This window comes from Passer domesticus, chromosome 8 (genome assembly GCF_036417665.1).
Source record: "Passer domesticus isolate bPasDom1 chromosome 8, bPasDom1.hap1, whole genome shotgun sequence".
NCBI classification, from domain to species: Eukaryota; Metazoa; Chordata; class Aves; order Passeriformes; family Passeridae; genus Passer; species Passer domesticus.
The window spans coordinates 35,190,313-35,210,319 of NC_087481.1; the positions used below are offsets into that span (position 1 = coordinate 35,190,313).

The 20,007-nt window shown below is 38.2% G+C and overlaps 2 long non-coding RNA genes across 7 annotated transcripts in view; one reads left to right on the forward strand and one right to left on the reverse strand.

Moving 5' to 3' along the window:
* LOC135306432 (uncharacterized) overlaps positions 1-20,007 on the reverse strand; it is a 327,734-nt gene that overhangs the window by 82,437 nt on the left and 225,290 nt on the right. The window lies entirely within an intron of this gene.
* LOC135305923 (uncharacterized) lies at positions 981-19,974 on the forward strand. The gene is made up of 4 exons (XR_010366924.1): positions 981-1,083; positions 13,271-13,323; positions 19,376-19,426; positions 19,902-19,974. It is a non-coding gene; the product is annotated as an uncharacterized LOC135305923 (long non-coding RNA).

The window sequence follows — 20,007 nt, forward strand, 5'->3', positions numbered from 1 at the left end:
GAGAAGTAATTTATAACTGGAAATAATGACAGTTTTTCTCCATCATGGATTCAGTGGAACTGCAGCATGGTAGGGGCCAGCAAAGATGTTTCAGAGCAAATCACAGCCATCACAAATAGGTGCAATCCAGAAACTCTACCAGAGCCCTGCTATCACAACCACAAGCGCTTAGCAATTCTTACACTTAAAGGCAGTTCAAGCATCCTATGCCAGTTTTGTGCTATAATTTACTAATATTTTGTGGCTGTTATTATGATCAACAACTTTCCTTCATATAAATATAGACCCTTAAGCTGTTGTCCACTCCTACTAGCCTTACTTTTCTCAAGACCTAGGTATCAATTACACTTCATTTTTAACCTGGAGACATCCCTGTTTTTTGTTCTTGTAGCTGCTCCCTACAATTTGTTCTCTCCCCTCAGAAGCTTCCAACCTACATAGTATTTCACTTAACTCCCACCTCCTCCCTGTAAATCAGGAACACTTTCAGAAGCCTTTCTTCCATGGTCTTGTGTCAACACACAACCTGAAAATTCCATGTTTTTTTGGTTTTCACAGTAAGTTTTATCCCTTCATTCTGCCCTTACCAAACAAATAAGCAGGGCAAGAAAATCTTAATTTGTGCCTTCTGAGACAGGGCTCAGTACTCTTGTCTGTGCAGAGTCACTATCCATACAGACAAGCCATAAAAGAGCAAGAAAGAAGCAACCAACGTGTGCATTTAAAACCGGGGATCAATGGAATGGAGTGAATAGTGAAAACTATCTTCTTAGTACGGAATCTGACCCATTTTTCTATTCAGCATTTGTTTTATGTATTCTTAGAAAAAAAGTATTAATTTCTAATCATCTGAGAAAACTCCACTAGCTGTTAAATAGTATGTTCACAAGGTCTTTTGCCTTGCAAGCTTAGAAATGTTCCCTCCTCCTCTCAACGCTGAAACATAAAACCTGAGAAACTGCAGATTTTTATATGCTACTGAATCGCTTAAGAGGCAGAAGAACAATGCATCTCCCCTCTGAACAAACTAGTAATAACTACAAGAAACTGTACAGAATTTAAAACTAACATCTGCAAGAGCAGGTAATTTTTATTATATTAAATGTATAGGAACTGTTGGTTTTGTTGTTGTTGTCATTTTTAAAGCAGATTCCATGTAGGAGAATTCCTATTTCCTTTTGAGGCACAGCTAATCCAAAAGTTAAACTTAGAGGGCACAGAACACCAGGCAAGATGGGACAGTTGCCTTGCTAAGACCACAGTTACACAGAAGCCAGATGAGAAGATGGACAAATGTGAAACTCACTGATTATTTCCATTTGCTTTCCCTTTCTCAGGGATAATCATAGAAGATAGTGGTGGAAATGGATATATTTTAAAAATCATAAATGTAAGGTGCAATGAGGCAGCAATCCACAAGTTGCAGAACATAATAACAAAAACCAAGGAAAACATAATATAAATATAATATAACATAAATTCCTATGCAGTGAAGATAGAAAATAATAAAACTGTAAATGGGACAAAGAGTGGAAGAATATGGATTACTCAATCATTAATGTGCAGTAAAACTAGTTTTTATATCAGTTAAAATGAAACTTGAATTTCTCCAATTGCCATTTTGGTTTGTGTGTAAATTGATTAGCAGTAGCAATTACTGCTTTCAAAAAACAAACAGCCAGCTCTCCCATCTCCCCCAAAAGAAAAAACAAACCAAAAAACCCAAACAAGCAAATCTCAACAACCAAAACAAAAAACCCCAAAGGCCATCTAACCCTCCCATGTTTTAGCACGATCCCATAAAATAGTCAAGTTTTATGATTAGAAATACAGCCCTTACTTTTGATTATGGTTTTGTTTTTTCACTTTCATAAAGTTCATAGAAGACACTTAAAGTCTTGGGAAGGAGAGAAAAAGAACAAATCAGCTATTGGTGTTTCAGAGAGCTCTGGATGTAGTCAAAAGATCTTGCAGTTCAGACAGGGAAGAGTTTAGAGGTGAACGTTTTGTTTGCTCCTGGAGATAGTCTGGATTGTTTAGGAGCAGAAATTTATTACTGGCAGTGAGGATGCACCTGATTTTCCATTACCTGCTATTACTGGACAGAGGAAGGGTCACAAGCAAATAAAAGCTTTCCGGTCTGCCACATCTCAGGTGAGTTAACACCAGCCTGAGTACCTGGATTTTCAAGTTTTGAAGAAGATCGATAGCCTTGTGGCCTCCCCTAGCCCTGCATCTCCACTTCCCTGCTTGTGCGACAAGGGCAATAACGAAACAATGCTTCGTTATCACCCAGGGTGAGGAGCAGAGGCTGAGGCTCAGCTAGAGAGCAGGAAAGGAGACCCATTTTATGAAACTGGGAAGCCACACACAGTGAGCCCAGGATGCAGTGTGAGTGATTTTGTTTTCCTTTTAGAAAGCAGCCAAATTCTTTCATAAAGAACATTTGCATCAGCCAGCAGTAATAAACTCCCAGGCTTCGATGCATGGCTGACAATGTTCTTACGCCCTTAAACAATGGGCCTCACTCCAGATCCTCTCAGGAAAGCAGAACACGTTTGGAGAAAGGCACAGGGGCCTTAAGCCATATGACAGAGCCTATAAACACAGCAGTAGGTGCTAAGACTGCTGACAAGTGTCCAGGCAGCACTGAGAGCTCTGCTCCCTAAATAGACAGATCTAAGTAACAAGTCTGATGTTTGTGTTTGACAGAGCCCTCGATAAATGGGTCTCTTCCCAAAGCAGCACAGTGAAAATCAGAGTACCAGCTGAACACAAAAATTGCTGGTAAGGTAGGAGATTGCAGAGGTTTCTGGGGATATTTTCCAAATGAAATATTTTCATGTCCTCTATGAACCTGGCTCACCTCCCTATCGCTGAACATGAAGACTGGCTTTAGTCATCAGTGACTTATGTGGTTTTAAATTGATCCAAAATCAGTGGCCTGGAGCTTTTCCTGAAAGATCATTTAAGTACCACAACTATGTTTTCATCTCTGCCTTTAGTCTTTCTTCATCTCAGACAGACAGTAAAGGCTTTCAGGAAAATGCCTTTTGGGTAATGGGGAAAGGAGGAAATAAGCTCTGCTATCAAGGATAAAATCATCAAATCATAGAAGTGTTTAGATTGAAAAATACCTTTGAGATGAGTGAGTCCAACCATTAACCCAACATCGCAAAGTCCACCACTAACCCGTGTCTCTAACTGCCACATCTATATTTTAAAGTATTTAAAAACTACCAGGCACAGTGCCTCGGTGAATTTCCCAAGCAGCCTGTTTCAATGCTTGATAAACCTTTCCATATAGAAACTTTCCCTAACATCCAATCCAAACCTCCCCTGGTGCAACTCAAGGTCATTTCCTCTCGTCTTGCCACTTCTTACCTGAAGGAAGGGGCTGACCCTCACCTGGCTACAACCTCCTTACAGGTAATTGTAGAGAGCTATAAGGATCTCCACCTCCATGTAAGCCCATAGTAATTGCAGCTGATTTCAATATGTCCAGCTTAAATTTAATGAGCTATGTGCATAAAATGTGAAGATGAACAATTTTGAGTACACTGGTTTATTAACAGAGACAAGCAAGTCAAAGTCCAATAAAGGTCATAACAACTTAAATATCGAGTTACAACATTTGCATCCATCATGAATTCCACGTCTGCGTTCAAGTACTCATATGGGGCTAAAATAAAGCTTTTGTATAGGATTTAAAGAAAACCATTTTAAGCTTCCTCACTGGGAGCTAAAGCAGCAAAGAAAATTCTCTGCCTCTCAGTACAACTTGTTATACAATTAATTTGATCTAGGAACAGAGTATTTACAGGGTAATTTGCAATATGTAAACTGTTAAGCACAAAATGGCACTCTTTAAGTCATTAAACACAATTCACCTTCATTACAGGCACAGTTGGGATCCAGGGATTTCTTTTTTTGTGAGTGAGAGCAAAAAAAAGGTGGTTGTCAGAAGGATGACTTCTGTAGAATTTAATCAGGTCTAATACCAAGTATAAGTGATCAAAATTATGTTTGATCAACACAACTCACAAAATATTTCTTCTCAACAAGACTCTGATATTAAGCTTATTAATGCACTCAGGAATTCACCTTTAATGTGCAACTCTAGGAGCACAAAGCAGTTAATGTGATCACAGTCAAATTGCAATTAGGTTTCATCAAGACTGATATAATGGTATTTTCCTTCATGCTAGATAAACTGTTAGTTAAGGGACTATATCATTGTTTCACATGCTTTCTGGTTTTAATAAGCATACAGACTTGAAAAAGCCCAACAGCGGCTGCTTTTTAGCATGTTTTAATCATCCCAATCATTCCTAAATGGAAGTCTAGAACTACATACAGATTTAACTGTTTCACTGAGTGGTTTTAAAGATTCAAATTCAGTTTTTCTTCCTGTGATTTATACATCTGTAAGGGCAAATAACATTTTCCTAATGATCCTGGACCTAATTAAGTATAAATCACCTTTCCTCATGTGAAATTCATGCTGATTTCTACCAGCAGAAAGTTTGGGTGCAAGTGCCAAACACTACAGTCTTGTCTGTAACTTTGAAAAGATGGATGGGCCAATGGGCAGGTTCATTCTTGTGTGCAGTTTCCAAGAGCTCTCCCAAACTAGATACATGCAGCCTGTGCATGTGATTTCCCATCTGCACTCACAATCTAAAGAATAAATTCCTCATTGTTTTGTACAAACAGGAATAACTCCAGTGTCAGTACTTATGTAGAAGGCAGCTGGCCTGAGTCTTACTCATGTGGATGAAGAAGAAACAAGAAAAGTGTTTCTGACTAAAGGAAACCCTCAAAAGTGAAACTAAAGGAAGCCCAGGTCAAGTCAGTCTCCTGTAAGAACTCAAGAGACTTTCACACTGGAGTGTAAAAGGTATAACAAGAAAGTAGAATTTTCTTTTCCTGAGAAATATGAAACTGGATTTACCATTGTCCCACCATCTTATTTAGAGCAGGTATTATCTAGTGGACTTACAGTACAGAGAACTGACGACTGCCAGGGATTTTGTTTAAGAGAAATAAATAACTTATTTCCCAGCATCCAACTGAAATACAATTCTCAGAACCTGGACTTTAAGAAATAACAGTAGGTTTTTCAATACTTTCCTTGATTTTTTTTTTTGTTGAACTTGATAATGTGTCTTGAGGTGGTATTTCTTAGACTACATGATTATGGCACGACAGCTTTTAAAAATATTTGTATCCTAGCTCATAGAGTCATTCACCTCTCTAACATTTTTGTTTGATGTATAAAAAATTAATATAATGACCCAGATTTTTTTTAGAGTTCCATATAAATTAAAATCACAGAAACACAAGACAGAAGGGATCTCAAGAGAGCTCTTAGTCAAACTCCCTGCATGAAGGAAGAATCAAGAACACTTAAATAATCCTTACCATATTTAAACTGTTCTTAAAATTGATGGTTAAGGAGTTTATTAGAACGTCTCTGTGTAAACCACTGCAATTTCTGAACACACAGAATTTAGAAGTTAAGCACATTTACTTCTGATATCATTGAAGGCCACTAAGTGTAAATATTCACAAATTAAAAATCTCTGGGTTGTACTTGGAAGTTCTATATTTCCTGTAAATCTTCTGCTTTCTGGGATAATTAAGCAGTGTTTATTCAAACTTGCTCATATGCTATGCTTTATAGATATCTTATAATTTTTCTATATGTAGACATCTTCTGTAGGGTGTGGCATCCAAAATGATTTACCAGCTGAAGCCTCAGCCATGCTTATCACAGTGATACAGATACCTCTTATTTCTAATGGGGCATTTCTGTTAGTACACCCCCAAAAAAGTACTTTTCTTTTTTTTTTTGCAACACCATCCCATTCCCTGCTTGAACTTTCTAACTGCTCTGCTTCTGACTGCACCTATTGATTATACTCTTGTTGACACCAAACCATTGCCTCAATTTATCAAGATGTCTTTGAATTACAGTTTTGTCTCTCAAAGTGCTCACAGCCAAACCCTTTTGGTGTCACCCCCAAGTGATGTAACTGTATTCTATATTTCATTGTATAAGATACCGGTGAAAATAATATGACCTGAGTGTAGAACTGGTCCCTGTAGATATCCACTTGAAATTTCCTAGTATTTGAGAGACTCTTTCAACAAGCTGTGCATTCTCATTACAGTCATCACATCAGGACTGCCCTTTTCCAATACCCCTTGAGAAAGCAATGTTAGACAACACCAGATTCTTTATGAACGATATAACCTATCTATCATTTTCCTCTGAATCACTTACCACAATCTGATAAGGAAGGGAATTGTATTGGTTTGATGTGACTTATTTCTCACAGATATATCCACCTATATTTTAATAATACTATTGTCTTCCAAGAAAATAGTTCCTTCTAAGTAGGTAATTCTAGAAGATTAGTGGAGATTGATCGGTCTGTATCACTCATATCTTCATTTGTCCATTTTTTTATTTTTGAAAGGAAGATTCTATGTTTATTCTTTCCCAGTCTCCATAAGCTCACCAGATTACTTGGAGGTTATTTTGGTTTGTTTCCTTAAGTAGTCTAAAATGAACACATTCTGGTCTTGAAGCCACATCCCTCACAAAGTAGTGTTTACAAGAGTATCTTTCAATTTTCTTGTCTGGTTCTCTCTGGTCCTGCAGAAGTTCACAGTGTAAATAAATATGAAATGGCAAATTGTTCAATACCTATATAATGATATATATTTACACTAATGACTTGTGTGACATGATGTAGTAACTCATGAAGCAAATTACTCTTCAATTCCTATTTTAGTGATACAACACCACTTCTCTGTGGCTGAGAGACAGTTAAAGGTAAACTAGAAGTCAGGTGTAGATGGTGTAGAACAGAAAACTGTTCTATTGCTTTTACACTGCAGTAAGAGCACAACAGAAAATTTAAAACATTACTAGTTTCAAGTCCGGTTATCTACTAGCAATAAAATAGTTTCAGCTGATGCATTTGCCCTAGAATTCCTTGACATGTTTTTGTACTGCAACCATATTTTTTTCTCTCTTTGAAACCAATTTTGTCCTCTGTGGTCCTTCTGTCCCCACCTTGAACTAGAGGGAATATAGTCACTGACTGAACATGGAAGGTAGAAAAGGTGGAAAATTTGTCATGCAGGAATTGTAAGGAATCTCTTTTTTAACAGCAAGCTAGAAACTTCATTAAAGATCTAAGAACAGAGTCTCTATTCCCATTCCCACTTGCAAAAAGTCCCCATGGAAATTTCTGGACTTCTACTTAAAGGAAAATTATTTTAACTCCTCATACTTTTTCTCCTGGAAATATACCCTTGATAACTGAAAGTTTAGTCTGAATGTTAAAATGTTTCTAAGCGTTACAATGTCCTTTATTAAAAGACAGTCAAAGTGCCAGAATTTCTTTGCCCAGTGAGTACAAGTGTGCACGGGTAAGAAGTGGACAGTTTTGTACTAAAAAGATTTCTAGACAGTAGAGAGAAAGGCGGGGGAAAGGCAGGAAGGATTCACCACTGCATTGTGCAAATTAAAGGAAGATGGACTGACACTGCTTTGTGCAAGTTGAAAACAAAACTTCCTTTCAAAACAAACCCAAAGTAAAACCAAAATTCATTACAAAGAATCACTGCCAGAACTGTTTACTAGCATTTTTAATACTTTCTTCCCAAAACTTATCTGTTCACTTTTTACTTATCTTATTCAAAACCTTTTCTTATACTGTACGCGGTATATGGTGAAATGTAGGTCCATATGTGGGGCCTAATGATATCAATAAAGCTGTGCTTCCTGTGGAATTACAGTTATACTACACAGACAATAAAATTAGGGATGTTTTTTCAAAGTAACCAGAAACTGTAAACATAAAGTGTTTGATCATATATTAATGAAGTTATGAATGGCATGTTCCTCCTTTCAGTCCCATACTCCTCTGTAATTTGTGATAAAACAGCTAGTTTGATAAACTTAGAAGTGGATATATTTCATATGAAAAAAACCCCAAAACTATACAAATATAATTCTCCAAGGAAAGTTGGAGTCCTAGGAGTACAGAAAGGGATATCAGCATTAGGAATTATTTCAATGGCTAAAGTCACAGTATCATAGATATTTTAGACACTACAGACTTTGTAAATTATTATAATTTTCAAAAACCTCCAAATATTTCATGAGTTAAATTGTATAATCTGGCTAACATATACTGTAAACCAAATAAGTAACTAAGCTGCCCATTAATTCAGAGACCAGAGTGTGATAATAAAATTGCTCTTAAAAATGGGACTCGTTGTGAATGACTGCTTTTAACATTTTAATAAGCACCATTAACTTCATATGAAAGGTTTATAAACATTTACTTTGCAAAACTTCTCTACTAGCAATAGGACAGATTTCATTGCTTGTTCTTACAGAGGTTCCTTTCTTAAATCATGAACTGAAAGTAGGCAATGTGCAGCCCAAACTTCACTGCAAACCTTCAGACCGTGTAAAATATTATAAACCTCCCATTCCTGAGATCTAGTTCCAACACATACCATAAGATGGTCACTTATATTCTACAGAGCTCACTTTTCTTTGGATATTTTCCTTCTTTGTCTCTTTCACTTTAGGCAAAACCTTCCTTCTCCCCATATTTAATGGAATAAACCTATTAGCAGTCAATCATTAATTCCTAGGGGCTCAATTCAGTAAAGAAAAAATTACCTCCACAGTTGTCTGCTATGAGATCTCCTGATGGCTGTGCAGATGAAGTCTGATCAAAATAGCTTATGTGGAAGTAATAAAAGGAATACATTGCAGTTACATGGCACTTTCTGACTTCAGAATCTTCACATATTAATTAGTGAAACTTCACAACACCCATGTGAAGCAGGTGAAGACTGTGAATGCTTCATGAAAGGATAACTGAGGTACAATGAGTTAAAAAGTATTTCCAAGGGAAAACAGTAAATTGTTGCTGGACCAGGGATTAAAGTTGCTCAGGAAGTCACTCTGTCTGTCTATGCAGTTTCTCACACAGCACTGCATTTCTGCAGGTAAAAGTTTTAACCACACACAATTATCTTTTTTTCCCCTCTGCAATGAATGCCAGTCCTTCACTGCTCTTTCCTATGCCCCTTTGTCACCCATGCCCAGCTGAGGGTGCGTGCATTTCCCCTGATGAGCACAGGAATGTCACCAAGTGTGCTTGGTACAGAAGTATAAATATCATATACTCAGCATTTCCTGACGAGTGTTATGGAAACAGGAAATTTCAAAGAACACTGGGTGCTTTGTGTGCTGGACTGCACTGGAAAGAACTAACACAACTAAGTTTACTGTCAGAGAATTTCTAATGAAGTCATTGCTCTTATTTGTTCCTTACAGCGTGGTCTGTTACTGCTGGGGAGGCATTTTATCTGCTAATTAAAATTTGGCCAGGAGTGCATTTTTTCTGGTAGCAAGGACATGATTCTTTAAGAGATGTAAGAAATACTGGCAAAAGTCTTACTGCAGACAAACAAATATCAAATTAAAGGCACTTTTGTTGGTATAACTTATTTGCTTACAACACTGAGTATCAACGATAGTGTCAAACCAATTCTTTTTAGCCTGTTTTCTAAGGAAAAGAATAATGAAATCATGCTACCAGCCTGTCTGTCAGCCCTGACCCTAATGATCTTGAACATGCCAGCCAATTTCAGCCACATCTGACAATGCCTTCAGGACACAGGTCTCAAAAATCTTCCTCTCCTAGGAGCTTAATGAAAATCGGGCGTTGGTAGAGGAGAGAAAATGGCTGTATTATTCCTTTCTCTGAGGAAAAGACACAGAGAAAGGAGCCTTTCTTTATTCAGTTGGCAGCAGCTAGCTGGGCAGTCGCATGTTGTGTGGACTGCCTGATCAGCACAGCTCGCCAGTCAGCACAAATATCCGTGCTCTGGGTTTGCAGAGCAGAAAGCCAGAATGTAAATAGAGGGAGGGCAGGGAGAGGGTGGGAGTGGCACAGAACTGCGGGGAGCAAAGCAAAAAAGCTGTGACATTGCAATAGGGAGTGCTTTTAGGAACAAGGGATGGAGGAGGGGTATGGACAGGGATTTAGGAAATGGGGAGGGAGGGGGGCAGATTGTAAGCATCTTTGGGAGAGCAGGAGGAAATGGGGCACTGGGTTTATGGGGGAGACCTGCAGATACTGTAGGCAGGACTGCCATGGGCTGGCTTACTGAGTGGAGGAGATGTAGGTTAATTAAACCTGCTGCTTCTGGAATCATTTATTAAATTACCTGCAGCTTCTGCACTAGAAAGGTTGGCTGCTCTGTGCCTGGATAGCATATTGTTTAGGACAGGCCTTACACAGGAGTGGCTTTCAAACACAAGAGGGACATTAAAAGGACTGTGCTTTTTGCTTTTTTCATGGTGGGCAAATAGGCAATGAGTCAGTTCAGCTAAGGGGAATGATTTAGTGATTGATCTAAGTGTCAGGTTTGAAATCACTGCTGTAGACTCCTTGAAGTTACAAGGTCATCTCAGCCCTTCATCGTTCCAAGGAAGAAAAATTAAGTGCCATGCAGTTACCACATCTGGTCCTGGCCTTTAAAAATGAAAGCCTATTTGTTCTACACAGATTTGAAAGAATCTGAGGAACCTGCTCACATTTTCACACCCCCTAGTGCTATGTAGCAACCTGCACAACACAGATTTGTGTGTTTATCTACATGCAGATGATAAAGTATATTACATGTAGATAAAATATATACATATATATATAAAAAGACCTCTAATACAGATTAAAATATGAATGAGCATACATTTTGCACTGAAAAATAAAAGAACACTATTAATGCCAGTGCTAAGCATCATTCTGTGTGAACAGAGTTTTAGATGACTGACAATTCACCCCTGCTATGGTACACACATGAAATTATCCTCTTTTCTTACTTTACTCAAAGTAACAGTATAATGCTCAAGTCAAATATTAAAAAAAAAAAAATAAAAAAAATTATGACAAGCTCTGTGCCACAATGACAATCATAGAGATTCAGCAGAAGAAAACATGCTCACAGGGAGTTTTATTTCAATTTCATCCAGCCCCACATACTTGGGTGTTCATCAACTGTCCTGTTCAGGAGAATATCTTGATTGAAAACACCCAAACAGAACCTTTTCACCAGCTCTGCACTGACTCTGTGACAGCTGAGCTGCACACTGGCCAAACATGGAGCTGAAGCAAGTCCCTTACCACCAAAGGTTACCTCACCACTGTCCGTTCTTGCTTCTTGTTTGCTCAGCACACAGGGCACACTGGGGTCCTCCTCCATGGCTGAGACTACACTGTGCTGCAGAAACTGTACCTGCACTACAGTACTGATCATAAACCCTGGCCTCTGGAACTGTCAGTGCATCAACTTTCCATCTCAGCTGTACATTCACCAGTGTCAGATCCTCAGTTTTAGAGAAAGAAGTCCGATTCAACTATTTCATACTGAAAACTAATAAAAAAAGAAATAACCCAAAGTGGAAAAATTAATTTCATGCCACTTTTAAAATAAACTTAACAGAACAGAGAGTAAGCCAGGTAATAGCTACTTGTGTTTTCTGTAAGCTACTTTGACAAGAAATCAAATCAAGTCAGGGAAGCATGTTTCTCCAATATTGAGAATGTAGCTATAATAACTGTTACATTAGCTAACACAAATTGAGAAAGCCTCCAAATCTGTGACTTGTCTCCACATGTCAAAAGGAGCATCTGGTCCTGTGCTTTGCTGAGAATGAAAAATACAGCTTGGTGTAGGGGGAGGGCTGTAAGTGACTTCTGAACAAAGGACGCAGCTATCTGAGTGCAGAAGGTGTCTGGTTTAAGTTCAGTTTAATCTTTGCACTTTTGCCTTCTTTGTTTGAATGTATCCCTTCAGACGGGGGAGGCGAAAAAGTCTAAATGAAAGGAACATCAGGTACTGTTGAAACTCATTTAAAGTGCAATCTGCAATAGGCAGGGACTTAGGTTGCTGACAGAATTATAGCATCTGAGGGGCCTGGAGAGAGGGGCCTTAGCAAAAATGTGTGTGCTTTCGATCACAGATAAGCCTTGACTTTTTTTCTTACATGGTCTCTGCTCTGTAAGAAGGCATTGCTCCTGAAAGAGATAAACTAATAATAATGAGTTGGGCAAGGCACAGAGCAGACAAGGAATGTGCAAACTACCTATACACACAATGGCCTGCAGGGAACCTGAGCTGCTCCTGCTCCATTCCAGCCCAAAGGCCCCCTGAGCTGGACTGAGCTTCCCAGCTCTCCCTCTTAAGGGGATGGGTGTCATGAGAACTTTCACACAGAGTTTTACTCCTGAATAGAGTAAATGTCCTTCAAGGTATTGCCAGTTTATCCACAGTTTACTTATTGCCTCTGGATTTCAAAACTCATCTTGAAGTATCTCTACATATTCTTCCCAGTCTTGCATCACTTAAACCCCAAATTTCTTTGCCTTTATAGGACTCCCATGAATAATGGTTATTGATCTCATCCTCTTTTTCCCACTTATCTGCAAAACACCTTGTCCCCTTCTTATTCCAGAGCACTGGGCTAATTCTCATGTAAAACTTTCCTCTTTGCTTCAACCAAGGACTGGCTGACCCTATTCATCTTTCCTTTCTCTTTCCTCTAGCTTGCAGAAATCCTGCTTGCTTGCATTTTTTGGTCTTTGAAAACTTATTTTTCTTTCCTTGTCCTTGACTCAGCTTTTCTCTTGAGATGTTTCTCTACTTCTGCAAAGTTGAACTGTGATGGGACTAGGTCTGCAGAAGCAGATTTTTTCACTCACTCATTTTGTGAAGGAATGAGATCTCTGTCCCTTACAAAGTTGGTGGGTAAAACGTAAAAAACAAGGGAAATGTAGAAACATCCCATATGGAATACGAAAGAGGAATTCATCTTTCAAGGAAAAGAAGTCTGGAGTGTGTCTGCCAAGAAGTCAGATTATGTGGAAAGCCCCAGAACAAATGAATGCAGTTGCTTTCTTCAGTAAGAACACCTTCAGTTTTACAAACATGGACTCTTCTCATGCTATTTTCTAAGATGGGAAAATTTGAAAAAATGTAACAAGGTGTATAATTACTAATTTTCAAAATCCTCAGTACACCACACAACTCCCTATCCCTGCATTTTCCAGCATATCCAATCTCCTCTAATTTAATGTGTTTTTGAGTCAAAGCTAAACTCCAAATAAAACAAATATATGCATTCTTTTTCTGCTACACTTATCTGGTTATCTGTCCCTTTTCACAGGCTCTTGGAGGTAGACATCAAGACTTCAAAGTTTAGCTGTAGCCTAGCTTGTGGTAAGTATTTATTTCTCGTGGTAAGTGCAAGGGCTATTACTGAAATGCTTTGAGACTGAGACTTGGAAGATGCCAGAAATCCTTCAGTGATTTGTATGCATTGTTTCACTTAACTTTGCTCCCAATATCTACAATCCTAAACATGCAATTGTTTTCATTAAAAGTGCATCTGTATTGTTTATCCATGTTGTAATTTCCACTGATTTCAAGTAAGAGACTACAGAAAAAAGGGGAGAGAAAGGAATACACATCAGATCTTAAGCTGGTATAAATAGCTATTGATTTACTGAACCTTTACTGAAGCTGATGAAGCCAGGCTAATTTACTCCATGTCAGGATCTAGACCAAAACTGTGCAAGGCATTCCCCAGCTGAGTGTCACTGAAATCCAGGTGTTTCTGGATGTGCTTTGATATGGACAGGAAAATTTTTTATGTGCAGTGAAGATATCAGAACTTGAGAAAAAAAGCACACATAATGCTTTTAGAGTTTAGATGTGAAACCACTTTGTGGCCTCATTTAGGTAGATTTATTTCACTGCTGACTCCCTTCCTGCACATTCAGTCTAATACTATAAAAATCCAACCTTGCTTTATGGAAAGAGTTTATGTCCTCCAAAAATACCTGAAAAGAAATAAAATTTAAAAGTTCTCCCCTCCTCCTAATGAAAATAGAAAATGGAGCCTATTTTTAAAGATTATTTTTTACTCAGTTGTACTCATTGTTTCTATAGCATCCCTTGTGAATAGTAAATTTTATAACAGATTGTTGTAAGCCTGTGTCAGTTTTGAGGAGAAAAGATAGTGCAATCTAACCTCCAGTAAGTTAGTAAACACCTTTATGCAGAGAAATAAGACAACTGAAAGTAGAAAGAGTCAATGGAGTGATGCTTCTTGGTACATTTTAGATCTGCATTACTTACTACACTGATTGCCTCGAACCAGAGCATGAACAACTACCCTGTGTCTAAGGCACTGTGAGTGGTTGGAATTTTACACCAGCATGTTATTAATCAGTCAACATAATTTAGAAATAAGGCTCTTTTTTTGAAAATATTCCCTTCTTTTGGTACTGCCTAGACAAGCAGCTTCTCACCTAAACAAGTGACTATTGGGAAAGCAGTGTCACCTCTCTAATAAAATGTGCCACAAGCCAGGTCCTTCCAGGATGCCTCAGGATGCCACATGTGCTACACAAAGTGCTCTTCTGGCTGGGGACAGCTGGCCAGAGAATGGGAATCTAGTATTGAAAACATCCAAGTGAGACCTGAGGCAGTGTATTAGTCCTCACCTCAGCTACTTCAGCCCTACGTTCATCACAGCAATTAAGCATAGGAGTAAGGTGAAGGTGAAATCAAACGTCTCTCATCTTGAAGCCAGTGTCAGTTTTGCCATTCCTTGAGTAAAGACAATGTTTCACCACAAAGTATACTAAAAGTTTAGTAGATTCTGAAATCATTTTATGAGTACTTGCCTTTTTTGGCAAGTGTAAGCCCTGCTTTTTAGATTTTTGGTTTTTAAAATTCCCAATAGGAGATCTATTTCTGCAGTCTCAGATTCATGATACTGCTTTTGTCATTTTCTGGAAAGTTCACATTTATCTGGAACGTAGCTAGCGCTGAGACTAATGAGAAACATCTGAGAAATGCTGCTTTCTTATCACAGTAGAGCCAAAAAACCTTAAACAAAATAAACTAGCTCCTTTTTTGGGTATGGAGTGTCCTATTTTATAGGAACTGTTTCCTATTTTATGTGTTGAATGGAGCCAGTCAAAAAATCCAAACAGATAATCCATTTGATAATTTGAGAGAGCTAGTAACCACTCTTTAAATATGCAAGTAACAAGCAAATAGATTTCATATGAGTAGTCACTGTAGTTTCCTCATTGCGAGAGAAACAAAACTGATTAAATATCTAAAATAATGGAAGTTAAAGAAAATAAGAAAAATGCTATTTCCAATATTTCCACTTTACTATTTCCAGCCCACATGTTCCTGTTACTTCAGATCAATTCCTTTATCCTTTAATTCAAATGAAGAGCATTATGCTATTCCCATACTATTACACTGCCCAAATTATTCTTTTAAAACTTGAAGTTCTATTAGAGCACATGTTAAAATAATCTCCTTAATCAACAGTGACCCAGCAGGATCTTGCATGCTGCCCCCCAGAGCACGGCCAGGTCCTTCAGAGCCTTGCCATACATTTTGGAATGCCTTTGATGGGGCTGGAACCCTCCAGTGCAGCAGCTCCACCTTCCCTGCACACCCTGGCTGGCACAGCGGGGTCTCTGGGCTGCACAGGGAGCAGGCAGGCAGGGGCTCCCTGTGTCCCCAGTCCCTTGCAGGGCCAGGGCTCTCCATGGCTCCTCATTTATTACCTTTCGCTCCTGACATGGCCACTGTAAAACCAGTGAGATCTGTACTCAAAATAATTTTTTAAATAGTTTTTGAGACATTTAATTCTATTATCCCAGTTAAAAACTTAGTATTTTTGTATTGCATTCTTTTGGGGAAAAAAAGCCTACTTTGGTACTTAAACTGGTTAATGCTAAAACCAGATGAATTTGCAAAAAATCAGTGAGGTGTGCTCTGTAGCCTCCAGTGCAAAACTGATGAAGTTCCTACTGAGTTCAGTGGAGATTGTGTTTAGCCTACAAAACTTATCCCCTGCTAACCAGTCTTCTTTACAATATGAACAAGGGCTGCTGTTTCGAAAAAAGAGCAGTCTTTCCTTAACTTTAGAAAACGTCCAATATTTTGAAATAATTTATAGTTTTGTTACACTTACTATTAAAATTTCATATTTATAACCCCCAACCTTTTCACCCCACAGGAGGTTCAAATGGTTCTGTCCCACATTGTACACACACATATATATTTGTATGTATGAGCCTAAAAGGTTTCCTTCTGTGCATGGCCTGAGGCCATTGCTGTCTATACAGTGGACTGAAATCAATCAGAGGTTGTGTGATTCTCAGTTTTTCAGCAACTGTATTTAATTTCTCTGGAAAATAACAAATATTTTAATTTTATATCTTTTAGTCTCTGCAGCCATTGATTTGTCAGTTGAATGGAATGAAAAACACTATCAGGCTCTGGCAGCAGAACTGCAGTGGTGATGAAAGGTTGCCCTGCTTTTGCTCTTTATTACACCACTCACTACCTTTCCAGTGATGATTTGTCTGCACTATCGTTTTTATTAGCTTTGGTGCAAAACAACGAGTCCTCTTCTCAGGTCATACTTAGAATGGAGAAAAAAAGTAATCCTTTCATTTTCATCAAGGAGTTTCCATAATAAAAATAGCTGAGAAGGAAAATCCTTCCAATGTGATTTCTATTTAATTTCTTTCCTGGCTATACAACACTTAAAATATAAATTATAGGCAGCGATATGGATAAATTAAGCAAGATGAATAAAGGAGATGGGGAAAAAAGCAACTTTTCACCACGTTCTTATCAATATGTTGTGTCCACAGATTTTGTGACTATCCCTTTAAACTTAATTTTCAATTAAGAAACCTCACATATCCTGAAACACTCTGTGGTAGAACATTTGCTTATGTATATTTTTCATACAACAGTAGCAAGAGAAGGAGTTGGGAAATCATTCATAGTTGTTGCAAGTAGTCCACGTCCATAGGGATCAGTAATAATCTCCCTGCCTGGAGCTTGAGCCAAAGCTGTTCTTTATTTCACTCTGCATCTCCTCCAAATCAGAGTCTCTTACTGAGCATTTGAGGAATGTAACAAAAACATAGGTTTTGGATTGATTTGTAGACTAAAATTGCTTCCAACTCTGAAAAGATCTTTATTTCATACTGTATTTATGGACTTTTGGGGAGGGGGCAGGGACATTGTGCTCAGTATGAGAAGGAAGAGAGGGAAAACCCCCACTCCACACAGAGGTATTAACAGAGCTTGATCCTCTGGGTCTGTAGCCTGGGTATTTATGGTGCTGTGAAACAAAGAGAAAGACATACGGGTTTAAGGTCTACTAGGCTAACGTAGATAAAGCACTCAGTCGTGCCAGGATGAACTCATTGGAAATATTACTCAGGAGAGCAATCCCAGCAAATGCAATGGACCTGCTCAGAGGAGTAAAGCAGCCACAGCACTGTTTTTGGGCTCAGATCCATGCAGGATCCCCACGTAGAATAGCTGATAGGACAGAGGCACACGTGCTCAGCAACAACTGATAGTGCTTAATGAAGACCACGTGTATTAATAGGCCTGAGCACAGGAAATGAGAGATTTCCCCCTGCTCTTCTAATGATGTCTAAGAGCAAGTTCTGCGTAAAGAAATATTTCTTTAGGAAATAGCTGACTGACTGGAATCCTTATGAAAAAAGAGACAGATTTCCATTACTTTTTTTCTTGGATTAGAGTTAGTATTGGTTTATACTCCCTTCCCAGATTTCTTAAAATTGTTTTCCAGACATTCCCACGGTGCTAATGTCAGACCAACATCTAATAACTTTTTCCTGAAGGCTGATATTCTAACACAGTATCTTTCAGCTCAGAGTGCATAAGCCAATTACGTTACTCTACCAGCCAACAGTCAGGACACACAGAAAAACCTTCCTGCTTCTGATTAGTAGCAGATACGGTTTTGTAATGGATTGAGACAAAAGTTTCCAAGTGCTAACAAGTTTTCATGACATGTTACTGATGTATATGTTTAAGCTAAAGAGCCTGATCCATACAATTAGTTTATAATGTAAATTCTTGAGCAGTCCAGGTTTAGTAGTACAGAAAAATACATTTGTTGCTTTTCATAGTTAATTATTGAACAGAAGCTGGAATGTTTATTCCTGTACAATTGCCTATTACCACAACTAAAACTTCAAGCGTAGACATAATTTTTTACTGTTATTTTTTATTGCTCTATCAACATAACCTGATTTTCTTGAGATGTGTCACTGTACTACCAGGAATTATATACAATTATTAAAGGAAAAAAACGCAGCAAGTAATTCCCAATTGCTTATTTATTAGACAGCACATCAAATTTCACTAGCAAATAAGACAACTTATTTTTGTTAAGCAAGGCTGTGCGCAATATTTATAATGCCACTACATATGCAATTTTTATTGCTAATAAAGAGATCTTGAGGGAATCCAAAAGTCTGTGTAGCACATTCTCACATATAAAATGGCATCTATCTTGGAATACTATTACCTGTACTAGGATAATCTTATACTTGTCTACCTTTCACACCAGATTAACCAAGCTTTGTCTCAGAATATTTCTAAGAGGTCCAAGAATTTATACATGATCCTAGCCTAAATCAGGAGTAATGTGGCTTTCCTCTTCAGATTGTTTTCATGGCTCTTTACATGTTTAATACATGGTGAATAGCATGAGGCAATTTCTGTGGAAAACGCTATCTTTTCACAGCACTCTTCATAGACCCAACTGCTCCTTAAAGAAGATGTTTTATGTTATCTTCAGGAGTAGAATAGATATAAAATGTATATTGCAAAATGATGGAATGCAGTTTATTTTAAAGTCTGTTAAAAAGCTACAAACTGTCACAATAAAAAGCTAAATCAAACACAGTGATCTTCAATTTTCTGTTGCCAGCCTTTAGAAAAGCACTTTCTGAAGCTATTCCATTCAAGTATTTGGCCATGCCAGCCTCAGTCTATATTGTTATGCAAAGTTCCCAATAGCACTTGGCTGATGTGATCATGATGCTGCCCCAAATAAGTGGTTGCTCATATGTGTTACAGTTCTTAATCTGATTTTTCTCCCCTGCATTAAATGCAGTTTCCAGCCCTTTTTTGATACCTTATCCTCTACACTAGCTCCAGATCAGGGCAGGGAAGATATCCAGTTTTCCTCATAAAATTGAACCTTCAGAAGCATGCAGATTTGTCTTTTTCTGGACAAATCATAATAACTTACTTAGTAGCCTCAAAAGAAAATCTTTGGAATGATTTGTTGAATACTTTTTAAGAAACTGTTTTCTTAAGAAAAGAAAAAAAAAATTGTCCAAACTTCTGAACAGTGGTCAGTTATGGAACTAACTAGAGAATGTCTGCATTTTAGGATGTTTATGCCACAAGGAGGACCTCCAAATTTTGAGTATGCTGCTGCCAGGTAGGTCCAGGGGTTGCTGAATTGTTCACCAACATAATTCCCAGGTAGATACTAAAGGAATTTCTTCAGAAAGATTTACCAAATATATTCCAAGACTTTGAGACCGGTTCCTGGAAGTGAGCAAGGCTGGAATAAGTAAATCCCCAGTTTTCATGGGATGACCTTGTAGCCTGCCCTCATATTTCCACAAGACTTTAAAAACATAAAAATGATGCAACAATGTGTCATAGGACCAGAGAAGATAACAGCTCAAAATATACTCAATTTTAAATGAAGGCTCAAAAAGGCTGAGTTTTCAAGTTTCCTTCTTTTAGTATTTTTGCAATTTGGTTACAACAAATCTTTCACTGTTTTTAAGATACTTGCATTTTTTATTCTGACCTCTTAAAAAGTTTTTTTCTGAGGTTGAGATAGCTTGATGGGACCTTTCTTATTGTTCCTTCACAGGACACCCCTCTGTGTTTATCTTTTGCAGTGTCCTAGTGTATGACCAAGCAAGCAAGGGGGGATCCAGGTGTGCACCACACAGCCCTGTCACTGCTCTGGACTGCGGGAGCTGGATCAGGCAGTGTGGGGGCCAG